This window comes from Maniola jurtina, chromosome 17 (assembly GCF_905333055.1).
Source record: "Maniola jurtina chromosome 17, ilManJurt1.1, whole genome shotgun sequence".
NCBI lineage: Eukaryota > Metazoa > Arthropoda > Insecta > Lepidoptera > Nymphalidae > Maniola > Maniola jurtina.
Genome location: NC_060045.1, coordinates 13,323,494 through 13,337,423, shown reverse-complemented (window position 1 = coordinate 13,337,423; position 13,930 = coordinate 13,323,494).

Sequence of the window (13,930 nt, the reverse complement as noted above, 5' to 3'; positions counted from 1 at the left end):
TGTTGGCAAGCTAAGCCAGTTTTTTTTCATGCAACTTTGTCTTATCAAAATACGAGTAAACAATAGGTATAATGTATGAAAATTCTTATAAATAGAGTAACATTTTGCCCTCTCTTGAAGAACAATAATAGTTCTGTAAAAACAAGAACCGGTAAACACCGGTAGCGCACATTCGTGTACCACGTGACCTTATAAATTAAACTATGAATCATTGCTATTTTAATAACGCTGAAGTAATACGTTTATAATACCTATTTACTTACACATTATAGCTTGCAACTTGCATGCCCGCGAGTTCTCCATTATGTTCCCAAAGGTGTGTGAAGTCTGTCAATCCACACTTGGTCTCTGTCACTTGGCCAGCGTGCTGGACAAAACCCTTCTCATATTGAGGTGATAGGTACCTGTACTCAGTAGTGAGCCGGCGATGAGTTGATCATGACATAGGGATAAACTCAGACTAGACTTTTATTTGGTAATCTGAGGAGGAGGAGGAGAATCTATTATGTACTAAGTAGTAAGTACCTATCAACAATACTTCTTGTAAGTCTGTCAATCGACGCTTACCCAGAGTGTGGGAGTATGGCCTGAACCATTTTCATTCTATGAGGAGATCTGTGGTCAGTAGTGGGCCGTCGATGGGTTGAGATGACGATGATAAAACCAAACATGTCCGCCTAAAGACTGACGTCTAGCAACCCTAGTTTCCCAAAAACTTTTCCATTTATAGCGACCCAATCCACCTGTTCAGAGTTGCAATTAGCTTCAATGTAATTAGTATAGAATTAGTTTAATATGGTAGGTATTCTAGAATCTGTACGGCAGTCGGGTCACGTAGCTTCCAAGTCGCTTACTGGCGTTAATGAGTTTAGCTATTATAGTAATTGCGCTATTACATTACTGCCGAGTACTGGGTTACCTGGGAGTTTGTAACTAGGTGTAACTAGTTGGCAATGGATTGCTTTTGTTGGGTAGAAATAACGGAGAAACCTTCAACAAAATCTTCCTGGTTCTATGAGTATGTCAGCCCCATCAAAGTTAACACATTATTAAATTGCAATAGAGCTGATTAAAAAAAACGGCCAAGTGCAAGTCAGACTCACGCACCGAGGGTTTCAACTAGGCATAATAAAAATAAATAAAAATCTGTTTCAGAATGTAGAGATAAATCCCTTTCATGTGATATACCACTTGGTATAGTTATCTTCTTTGAAAATACGAATTATTTGTTCATAAACACATTTTTTTTTGTGATTTAACCACAAATTCACGGTTTTTGGATTTTTCCCCTTACGTGTGCTATAAGACCTACCTATCTGAAAAATTTCATGATTCTAGGTCATCTGGAAGTGACTACCCTATAGGTTCTTGACAGACACTATAGAGACAGACAACGAAGTGGGGTATAAGGGTTCCTTTTTTCCTTTAGAGGTACGGAACCCTAAAATTCAAAATTCAAAAAATTGCATTGCACAGACATTTTATTAACAAGATAGGTAAGTACTTATGTTCCTGCTTATCTACATTCTACATAAAGAAGCCGATCAAAGCTTCTTCTACTCGTACCTACGTGACCAGAACACAGAACACCACCACGTCAGGCGATCGATGTGGATGCACTTATTCAATGCATGCATTCTGTTTCACATTATTAATCCTATAATATTGAATGCTAAGCAATTACCGCCGCCCATGAACAATTGCAGCACCAGAGGTACCGCCGAGGCGTTGCCGGCTTTTCAGGGATTTGTACCCCTTTATTACTAAGTACATAAAAAATAAGTAACTAATATAATTGAATTTCTAATTCAATACCTATTCGATTTTGGGTCAACGTTCTACATCAAATGTTAAGATTTCAGGTTTCTAATTAATTTCGTCTGCGAGCTAAAAACCTAACCCTTATTAGGTAGTTACAAGTGTAAATTAAAAATTTATAACACCCCCGACAAGTAAAGGTTACAGTAACTAGAAAAGAGCTGATAACTTTCAAACGGCTGAACCGATTTTCTTGGAGTATATCTAAGAACACTCTCAATCAAGCCACCTTTCAAACAAAAAAAGTAAATTAAAATCGGTTCATTAGTTTAGGAGCTACGATGCCACAGACAGATACACATATACACACGTCAAATAACACCCCTCTTTTTGGGTCGGGGGTTGACTAGGTACTTAGGTACAACTGGTGATGTGTGCAGGTATAACTTTCAAAGAATAAACGTTTTTTTTTCTTTCTAACCTAATATATACCTTACCTATCTAGCAATCTACTAAGTTACCTAAAACAAGCCGATGGTAACACCTAGTACGTGACCAATGACCAGTAGCCATGGTTGCTAAGCAGATGCGTTGGACGTGTCCAGACCTGACTAAGAATCGTGACGTATATAATGCATTGTGTTACACAATAAAGCGATTACTTTCGTATGACTGCCGTCAGTTGCCTACTTTTTGTTATTGGTCTTTTCTTTGTTAAAAATTTTACGTAGGTACCTACGTGTGTAGCTACTTAGTATTTACTACTTAACTATTTCGTACTGTAAAACACAATTATTAATATATAAATAAACTTAACAAAAAAAAAAAACAAAAACAAGACTAATTAACAAATGCCTAAGCGACATACCTACTACACACATGTTAGCTGAAGAATTGATACTAATTATAGATACCTATCCTTTTAATGAAAGATCCTAATTTTTTTATACTAACAAGAAGCTTGTTATCTATACTAATAAATAAAATTGGAGTGTCTGTCTGTAATTTCGAAATAACTACCACATATTAAGGTCGTATGGTTATTTGAACGATACCATAACTGAATCACACGTTTTTAAAATTTTTGTCTGTCTGTCTGTCTGTCTGTCTGTCTGTCTGTCTGTCTGTCTGTTTGAAAAGGCTAATCTTCGGAACGGCTGAACCGATTTTAACGGGATTTTCACATACAAGTAGAGGATTGACCAGGGAGTAACATAGGCTACTTTTTTAACCGACTTTCAAGAAGGGAGTTGTGTTTTTCTACCTATGTACACTGAAATCTCCGAGATTTCTGAACCGATTTGCGTCATTTCTTTTTTAATCGATAGAGGAACTTTGCGACATTGTTTCATAAAAAATTTGGATTCCAACTCCTCAATCCTGATGCTGCAGGGGATCTGACCAATCCACGCGGGCGAAGCTGCGGGCATCAGCTAGTGACTAATAATTTCAAATAGGTTTAATATTTCAATTTCAAGTACTACTTATATCTTTGGTAGAGATAGGAATGCCTGTAAAAGTTAAAACAATTTCATCATCCCACTTAGGTAATCATTTTTCATGACTGTACATTATATTATGTAGGTACCTACATATTACTTACTGGGTAGTTTCGATAGGGAAAATCCGCGGGTCACTTCATAGATTATTATTAGTTAGAGTTATTACTTTTACCTAGTTAATTTAAAGGTATTAGGAATATAAACGAAGTATTATTTTCAGCTCAATTGTAGCTAGTCTCAACTTAAACTTTTAAACTCAAAAAAAAAGTACACGACTGATTTGCCCTATTTAATTTTTTTTAATAAGTATAGCCAGTGTCACTCGGGTTGACGTATAGATTTTAACGATATCCCATTGGTCATGCCATCCATATACTATTATAGGTATTTAGAAGCTGGAAACAAGAAAACCACACACTTACTTAGGTACCTACACACATAAACCCTAAAAAGAGACCTCTCCTTTTTTTGGGCAGTCCTGTAAAAAGGAAGCGACTGGGCACCAAAAAAGAAAACAATCGGTCAAGACCAAGTCGGCAATAATACGAAGGGTTTCATATCTGCATCGTACAAAAATAACACTTTTTAATTTTCTTTGTGATGTCACAAATTCGCGGTTTTCAGATTTTTCCCTTAGACACTGCTACCTGTCATTATTCTATGGCAACGGGAAGAGCCTTACGTTTTGAGTCGCTTGACCGGTCTTAACAGACACGACAGACAAACAGACAACCAAATAGCGTTCCTTAGGGTTCCTTCAGAGAAAGATCTCTGGAGGCACGGAAAAAGATATTTGCTAGATTTGTCCCCAGTAGATTGATAGAGAAAGATGACAAAATAAATTGCTATAATCATAAGTAAAAGTCAGCCAAAGCTATCAATTAAATTTTCCACTAACGGCCAATCAAACGCGATGATGACACAACAAAAGTGTGAGTAATTTCCGTCAGCAGTTACTAAATACTAACTGGCGCAGTGACAAAGCAAAATTATGACTATTTAACTTCCTTACAAGGGTTTAGTTAGGGCCACATCATTGTCTTAGTTCCCATAATCGCTAATCACTTTGAAAGGACCAAAGTGTTATCAACAATTTCTATGATATGGTGATAACTTTTTTATTATTAACTAGCTGATGCCCGCAGCTTCGCCCGCGTGGATTGGTCAGATCCCCTGCAGCATCAGCATTGAGGAGTTGGACTCCAAATTTTTTATGAAACAATGTCGCAAAGTTCCTCTATCAATTAAAAAAGAAATGATGCAAATCGGTTCAGAAATCTCGGAGATTTCGGTGTACATAGGTAGAAAAACACAACTCCCTTTTTGAAAGTCGGTTAAAAAAGTAGCCTATGTTACTCCCTGGTCAATTCTCTACTTGTCTGTGAAAATCCCGTCAAAATCAGTTCAGCCGTTCCCAAGATTAGCCTTTTCAAACAGACAGACAGACAGACAGACAGACAGACAGACAGACAGACAGACAGACAGACAGACAAAAATTTTAAAAACGTGTGATTCAGTGTTGGTATCGTTCAAATAACCATATGAGCTTAATATGAGGTAGTTATTTCGAAATTACAGACAGACACTCCAATTTTATTTATTAGTATGTGTGTCTGTCTGCTAGCTTTTCACGGCCCAACAGTTTAACCAATTGTAATGTTTGGTTCAGGGTTAGCTTTCATCCCGGGGAAGGACACAGGCAACTTTTCATCCCGGAAAATCAAAGAGTTCCCACGGTATTTTTAAAAGCCTTAATCCACGCGGACGAAGTCGCGGGCATCAGCTAGTAGTCTATAAAATAATAAATTCTATTGAATTTATTAATTTTTTTTTTTATTTTTTATTTTTTAATAAGTTAATAATACATTTATTGAAGATTAAATTAAGTAGGTATACGTTAAAAAAGTTGGTTAATCCTTTTCGTAAGCCCGTTGCTTAGCAACAAAGCAGTACAGCTCATGAATGGATGACGCAACAAGCCGGCTTCCGCGAATCAGCGCGGGAACAGGTCCGATTCCAAAATGTAATTATTGTGACAAAACACTGAACCAGTTTCGCGGGAACTCGGTTAGCTGTGTCACTGGGGTACACATTAATGGGTCAATGTAAACATTGCGATTTTAAAATTAAAACTATATTACCTACCTACTTAATAATATACTTTTTAAATTCTGTCTTTAGTAAATAAAAAACCAGCCAAGTGCGAATCGAACTCGCGCACCGAGGGTTCCGTTCACGGATATTTTTTCCAACATTTTGCACGATAAATAAAAAACGATTTTGCATAAAAATAAACAAAAAATCTGTTTTAGAATGTACAGATAAAGCCCTTTCATATGATATCCCACTTGGTATAGTTATCTTACTATGAAAATTGAAACATATTTTAATATTTTTTTGTGATGTAACTAACCACAAAGTCACGGTTTTCGGATTTATTCCTTTACTTTTGCTATAAGTTCTACCTACCTGCCTTTTACGATGCTAGGTCCCTATAGGTTTCTTGACAGACACGACAGACGGACGGAAGGGTTGTTTGTCTGTCGTGTCTGGGATTTAACCCCCGATCTCCCGAACAGAAGGTGGATGCCTTAATCACTGGGCTATCATGGCTATACAGTAGGCGGATTTATAGTAAGTATTAGTTTAGTATTTTATGCAAGTGTAGATGCATATAAGCCAGCTCATGAGAAAGTAGTCCTGTAGAACAAGTTGTTTGAGATCTAATTTTGCTCGACGCTTGCAATCAAATAGAAAGTTATATTAAGCAGTTACTGCATGTTCTTTAATGTTGCTATTTAAAGGTGAGTTTCGGTAGCACGATTTTGCGACGGCGACAACTGTACAGACATTTCATTTTTATTTATTTTTTATTTGTAGCAGAAAGTTGTAACAATACGAGAAAAAGTAAGAAAAGTGGACGGAAGCACTTATCTCAAGAGATCTCTACCAGTGACCCCTTGGCAGTGCAAGAGGTTGTAAAGGGAGTAGAATAGGTGCAACAAAGATAAGTAATTTTATGTCGTAAAAAAGAAAATGATCTAATGTGTTTTGAAAATATCATCGTTGCGTATAATTAATGTTTTGATGGGCTCTTGCAAGATAATGATGCATAGGTACGTAGTTGTATAAGATCGTACCTACTAAGTCATTTGATGACTCTAACTTTCTTCTTTCTCTAGAAACCATAAAAATATTATACCTACGGTCCTTTATTACTTTATTTATGTATGTACATAAATTGCAGGAAGAGTGAGTGCAATTTCATTTTAATTATCATGTCTTTTTCAGAGAAACATTGATACCTGATATTTCTCACACATTGCAGATAAAACGAAAGCGAAAGCAATGAAAGTCTTGATCCCATGAAAACGGACCTTTAAATGGGAGAAAATTATGCGATTTAATAAATTATATACTGCCCTTTTACCCAGGGGAGGAAATGAGGAGGGATTATTTTCCGCGCCGCATTTACGTTATTAGGTCCATTATTGCAGTCATGCGAGAGAGTTTGTCTAAATTAGGCCTAAGTACTCGTACCTAACTAACTTGCGTAACTTTTCTACGTTCGTAATTTTTACTAAGTACCTATATCACATCACACTAATATTATAAAGGCGAAAGTTTGTATGTGTGTGTGTGTGTGTGTGTGTGTGTGTGTGTGTGTGTATGTATGTTTGTTACTCCTTCACGCAAAAACTACTGGACGGATTTGGCTGAAATTCAGAATGGAGATAGATAATATCCTGGATTAGCACATAGGCTACTTTTTATCCCGGAAAACCAAAGAGTTCCCACGGGATTTCGAAAAATCTAAATCCACGCGGACGAAGTCGCGGGCGTCAGCTAGTTTACAATAAAGATCACGATTCGTGTTTCCTTCCAATAGTAATCCGGGTATCTTTAAAACAAGATTAAATAGGCATCTTCTAGATAAACGCGTCCCATCTTAGACCACATTAACACTTTCCATCAGGCGTGGTTATGGTCAAGCACATAGGCACACTATAATGAGTAAAAAAAGAAACTTCTATACTTCAAAAGACTAAACTTTTTCGGTCATCAATAAATGTATCACTTTTAAAAGTAGACTGAGGTGAGTTTGAACACACTCATACAGGAAACTATGACGTATAGATAAAACTGTAAACCTCGGCAGTATTAATAAATGAGTAATAAAATTAAATTTCACAAAAGATATCAAGATTTGCTTCGCCTAGCAACAGTGAGTCAGATGTAGTAGATTATTCAATGGCACGATGTTACAAAATGTAAAGAAAAAGTTGCATACTCACTAGGTAGGTAGACAGGTTAGTAAAAGTACAAGTGTAAATTAAAAATTTATAACACCCCTGACGAGTGGAGCTTACAGTAAAAAGAGCTGAAAACTTTCAAACGGCTGAACCGATTTTCTTGGATTATAGCTAAGAACACTCTCGATCAAGCCACCTTTCAAACAAAAAAACTAAATTAAAATCGGTTCATTAGTTTAGGAGCTACGATGCCACAGACAGATACACAGGTACACACGTCAAACTTATAGTACCCCTCTTTTTGGGTCGGGGGTTAAAAAGGCATTTTTGAGAGATGATTTTTCAATCGTCAAGATGTCGTCAAGTTAATTTCAACTAATGAATAAAACTTTTTGATAGATTACCAATTGGTATATTCTAATGATCGAAAGGTAATTTTTTGAGAAATAAACTTACCAAAGTTTATATTTTTCGTAGAGTCTAAACTAAAGCATTTTTACACGATTGTCCGAAAAAAGGAGTGTAATGTTTTCAGGGTTCATTCAAGTGTATGCCTACATCTTTATTCCACCATAACTTCTTAATACCTGAACAGATTCATTACATTACATTACTATTCAACTACTATTACTATTAGATTCATTACATATGTCTATGATTACATCATCCCGAGCGGCTACTTTCTTGAAAAAAAAATCAATATGACGATGACGGCTGCATAGCGCCATTCTCAACTGTTAAAATTTTTTACTTAGGTATAGTCCGTTTTTAACCGACTTCAAAAAAAGAGGAGGTTCTCAATTCGTCGGAATCTTTTTTTTTGGTAGGGCAGTTGATTTTTTTGTTATCGTGTTTATTGATAGAGCAGGCGTGTTTTTTGATTGGAACTTCGCGTTTTTTGGTAGGGCATTCGCGTTTTTTGGTAGGGCATTCGCGTTTTATGGTAGGGCAATCGTGTTTTTTCGTATGACAGTAGTGTTTTTATTACGACTTTTCTCAAATTTGATTAGATACAGTCGAGTCCTATTTAGTTTAGTATGAGTCGAGATATATTTTCATTCCCAGAATCAGAAATTCTTGTCAGTGCCTCAAAAATAGATAAACGGTAAAATTGTGACGTAAAGAGACAATTTCACAACAGATATCAAGATTTGCTTCGCCTAGCAACAGTGAGTCAGTCAGTTCAACTGCCGATGACTTGCGTAGATACGACGTTGCATCAGATGATTCCACCGTAACTTGCTACGATAATGACTAATATAATCCATATGCATACTTAATATTACAAATGCAAAAGTCTGACTGTCTGTCTGTCTGTATGACTGTCTGTCTATCAGAGTAGAGTTTGTCACCTATCAAGAATTTGAAAGGCCCATACATTTAACCGATTTAGGTATATGTTTGACGCACAGGCAGATTTTATATAAATCCATTGCAGTATGGATTACACACAGAGGTAGCTTGCGTACCGGAAATTGAGATGGGCAAATTTTCCTCTTTGAAAATCAGTGTTCCCACTGGATTTAAAAAAACCCTAAATCCAAGCGGCCAAAGTCACGGATATCATCTAGTCTACAAGCTAGTCTATTGATAAAGTAAAATTTCACAATGCCACAGATGCTTCGCCTAGCAACAGTGACTCAGTAGCATTATTACTTACTTATTTACCAAAAAACATACGTGCTTGTAAGTAAACTTGCGTCATGTTTTACCACAATGGCAAAAACTTGCAAATAATTTGAAAAAAAAAAACTGATCAAGTAAGAGTCGGACTTGCTCACGAAGGGTTCCGTACGATCGTACAAGATTTGGTAGTTTTTAATTTTTCGATTTAAAGTCTTATCTTACTACTTGTTGTTATTGTGGCATTAGAAATAACCTAAGTATGTAACAAGTGTAAATTAAAAATTTTCAACACCCCCGACCAGTGAAGGTTACAGTAACTAGAAAAGAGCTGATAACTTTCAAACGGCTGAACTGATTTTCTTGGATTATTCCGCGCCTACGATCCAAAGTATCTGAGTTTTCCAAAACATCATTTTCAAATAAACAATTATGTATATCTAGGCAACGTCCATCTTGACAGCTTGACATTTGTCAATTGACACTTGAATATTATGAACCTAAGGGTTATCTAACCTACTTTTCTACAAGAAAACTAGAAAAGAGCTGATAACTTTTAAACGGCTGAACCAATTTTTTTGGATTATAGCTAAGAACAAGCCACCTTTCAAACAAAAAAACTAAATTAAAATCGGTTCATTCGTTTAGGCGCTACGATGCCACAGACAGATACACAGATACACACACGTCAAACTTATAACACCCCTCTTTTTGGGTCGGGGGTTAAAAAACAACTTTCTACCCATTTCTACCTAGAAAACCTAGTTTGTTAGTCGGATCAATAGTTAAATAAAGTCCATGCACCATGTTTTTATCTAGAAAACAACTCTTAGTTACATTTAAACTTTTAATTAGCATTGTATGTAGCTCATCAAAAGCTAAAGCTTGAATAATGTAAGCCTCAATAGCTCAATGGTTATAGCAGCGGACTGAAATCCGAAAGGTCGGCGGTTCAAACCCCACTCGTTGCACTATTGTCGTGCCCACTCCTAGCACAAGCTTTTCGCTTAGTTGGAGGGGAAAGGAAAATGTTAGTCATGATTCAAATGGCTAATATTTAAAAAAAAAAAAAACTTCTAGCTTCTAGCCTAAAGGCTAACTGAAAACGAGTACCTACTTAAGTATCTATTTACCGTGTAGCTATTCCATTCTACTTCATCACCTCTTACCTATAATTAAAACCGAAGGCATATCATATTGCTACACGTTATTATATCTGATTGAAAATCGGTATTTGAACACCCCCTAGGGCAGTGGTCTTATTAGTGGGAGGTCCCGGGTTCGATGTCTGGCAGGGGTTTCTGGTTTTTAGGGTTCCGTACCTCAAAAGGAAAAACGGAACCATTATAGGATCACTTTGTTGTCTGTCTGTCTGTCTGTCTGTCAAGAAACCTATAGGGTACTTCCCGTTCACCTAGAATCATGAAATTTGGTATGTAGGTAGGTCTTATAGCACAAGTACAGGAATAAATCTGAAAAAACGCGAATTTGTGGTTACGTCATTTAAAAAAAAAATTAAAATGTGTTTCAATTTTCAAAATAAGATAACTCTATCAAGTGGGGTATCATATGAAAGGGCTTTACCTGTACATTCTAAAACAGATTTTTATTTATTATATCGTGCAAAATGTTGGAAAAAATAGCCGAGTACGGAACCCTCAGTGCGCGAGTCTGACTCGCACTTGGCCGGTTTTTTTGGCAAAATAGCAATTAGTTGATTTTATAATGCAGGCCCCCAAGTAGTAGCCCAGGGTCCCAAAAACTCCCACAGTAGGTCCCTGCTACTGGTGAACGAAATGTCAAAATCGGTTCAGTAGTTCCAGAGATTACTTCCTACAAACATACAAACTTTACCTCTTTATAATATTATAGTATAGAATATAAATGGATTGGTCGCGTAGAGGTTCCTACTCTTGGGTAAGTAACATACCTATCTTGGCTAATGCTAGGGTCCAAGGAAAGTCTTTCCCACGGTGTTCCCCTACGTGTATAATTAACGGACTGCACAGTTGGCGGTAACGCTCTAAAACTACGTACAAACAAACAGACACCCACATTAGTTTGACTTGTAAGCGGATCGCCGGAAGGGAAATATTGGGAATAGGAACATGCGGACTAAAGTCAATATTTTATTATTGAATGATTGATTCGTATCTCTAAATAGTAGGTATTATTATGAAGCATATTAACTAATGTTGGCAACACCTCGTTCTCACGTTCTGTGTTGCTTGGTGTTGGTGGTTATGCTGTGGTCGTGACGTCAGAGCCCCCTCCATCGAGACGAAAAAGATGGCGCTAGGGCGAGGACGTGGCGTGGAACGACAAGCTTCAGTGGCTGTTTGCGCTCCGACCGATTTACATTGCATTATACGGGTTGATTTTACTATCTGAGAGTTTAATTGTTAACATCAGAAGTGTGTAGTAACTTACGCTTTGAGGAAAAATCGGTCGAAACGCAAACGTACTTTTCCACCTAGAGGTCTTCAAGTGCCAGGACACCGTCGGCCGCGATGGAAACGTAATAAGGTATCTCGTAAAGATACCGAAACTGTGAGTACTTTGAATAATTATTAAAGATTAAGTGAATATGGTTTAAATTACTAAATCGTATTCTCAAACTTTTGTATAGTCAGGTGAGATAATTCGTTACTAAACTAAGTTGAAGGTATCAGCTAAAAGTCTGGCACAATTTAATATTGCGTACAGTCTATAAGTGGTCCTCGTGGGAATAGTGATCGGTAAACGAAATTGTCTTTTAGTTCCAAATTCAAAGGAATATGTTTTTTAAAATGGTTAACTTTTAGTTTGTTCGAATTTTATTTTGGAACTAAATGTTAAATTCACGTTTGTCTCAACTTTTTTTCGAACAAAATATTATTTAAATTATAGTGGGTCAATTATTATAGTAGCATCAGTAATATACGTCCTTAGAAGATAATAATTTAAAAACGTGTGACGATTGAGCTAGTTATTTACATAGAAGTTTTTATAATAAAAATATTAAACATGTGGGTAGTATACGTGACGAACAAGTTAAAATGTTATAGTGGTAGTGGTAAAAGTAATCGAAGAATGTCTTAGGTGAAATGTTAGCTCAGATATAAATCATGATAACCAATCCCGAACTCGTATACTGAAATGAAATGAAATTTATTTATTTGCTGAATATCAGTTGTTGAGTTCAAAATTATAACTAAGTAGCGACCTTCATATTCTACTTCATAAGCATGCAAATATTTAATACTCATCAGGAATAATCCGTACAAATAATCCTGATGAGACCAAAAAGTGAATTAATTTCTATGGTAACATGTCTCTTAATTAAATGTCAATATTAATGTTATAATAATAAGTTATTATATTAATTGTAAGTAAATTTTACATAATATATGGGGTTAAAAAGTGTATATTTTTGATACATGTCACGAGGCGTTTATGGATACCGGAAGTAGTTGTCCGCGCATATCAAAATCGTTAGTAAAGGGATTTCAGTTTAAAAACATTTATTTATCAATAAAGAGCATAACAGTCTTTTAGATATCAGGAATTACAGCTATTTACATTTACAATGGTAGGTACTTACGCACATGATATCAAGTATCCATTTTAGTACTTCATATTATCTACATTGAATAATTGTGTGGGTAAGTAATAACATCCATACGTTTATAATACTAGTTTTTAGGGAAGTTTTCGTAATTGTTCTTCTTTTAAAGCATAATTGGGAGTGTATATATCCTGTTATTATTTTCCTGATAGGAATACAAGTTTGGAGCGCATACGAGTGACTTATATTTAGAATTTTCGTATCTTTATAGAGGTAATTCTTTATTCTTTCTTTATTTGCATTCATGTCTTACATCATAAATAAAAAAATATCATAATATTACAACATGAAGCCCCGTTGGGGCGTTGCAAAGTAAAACATATGTAAATAATCAAAGGTAATATTACAATTCTTATGAAATATGAATAGCAAAAATTATGAATTAATTATATGGTCATTAAATAAAAATAAAATAAAAAGGTCACATATAAATAAAGATTATGGGAGTTTTCAAATTATGTCCTATTATAACTAATCAGACTTTTAAAAAAAGTACTTACAAATAAAAAGTGGTTAACAAAGTTATTACAATCTTCTTATATCGTATTATCATATTATTGAGGTATATTCATTCAATAGTTCATGCACACTGTAGTAACATTTTTGGATTAGCCATTTTTTTTAGTTTTGTTTAAATAATGTTTCTTTTGTTTTATCTATTATTATTGCTATACAGGTTATTTAAATCAGTAAATATTTAAAAAAGAGCCTTTGTTGCAGTTTTAAATAAGTACTGTACAGGTTTACCTTAGTGCTACCTAAGTAAATAATTAATTAGATAGATAATAACTTTAAATTATTACAGTAAAGATTATTTACATATGAAGTTTAAGTTTTATTTTTTATATTCTGCGTGCTCATCGACATAGGCATCCCCTTTTCGATATACTATTCAATATACAATAGAATAGAATAGACTAGACTAGAATAGAATATGATATAATAATTCAAGTAAACTTTTACAAATGCTTTTGAATCGTCAAAATAATTTACCATGCATTACAATATGATGTTTGACTAGATCGTTATAATATTAGGGCGTACTTTTGGCATACAAGATGAATAATTTTACGTAAGGTTTCTATTTAAAGATAAAGCTGAATTTTTTTGTTGATACAAGGGTTTTTAGCAGAATTACAAAAGGGTAATAAAAAAAAAATGTGTTAACATTCCTTTTGATTCAATTG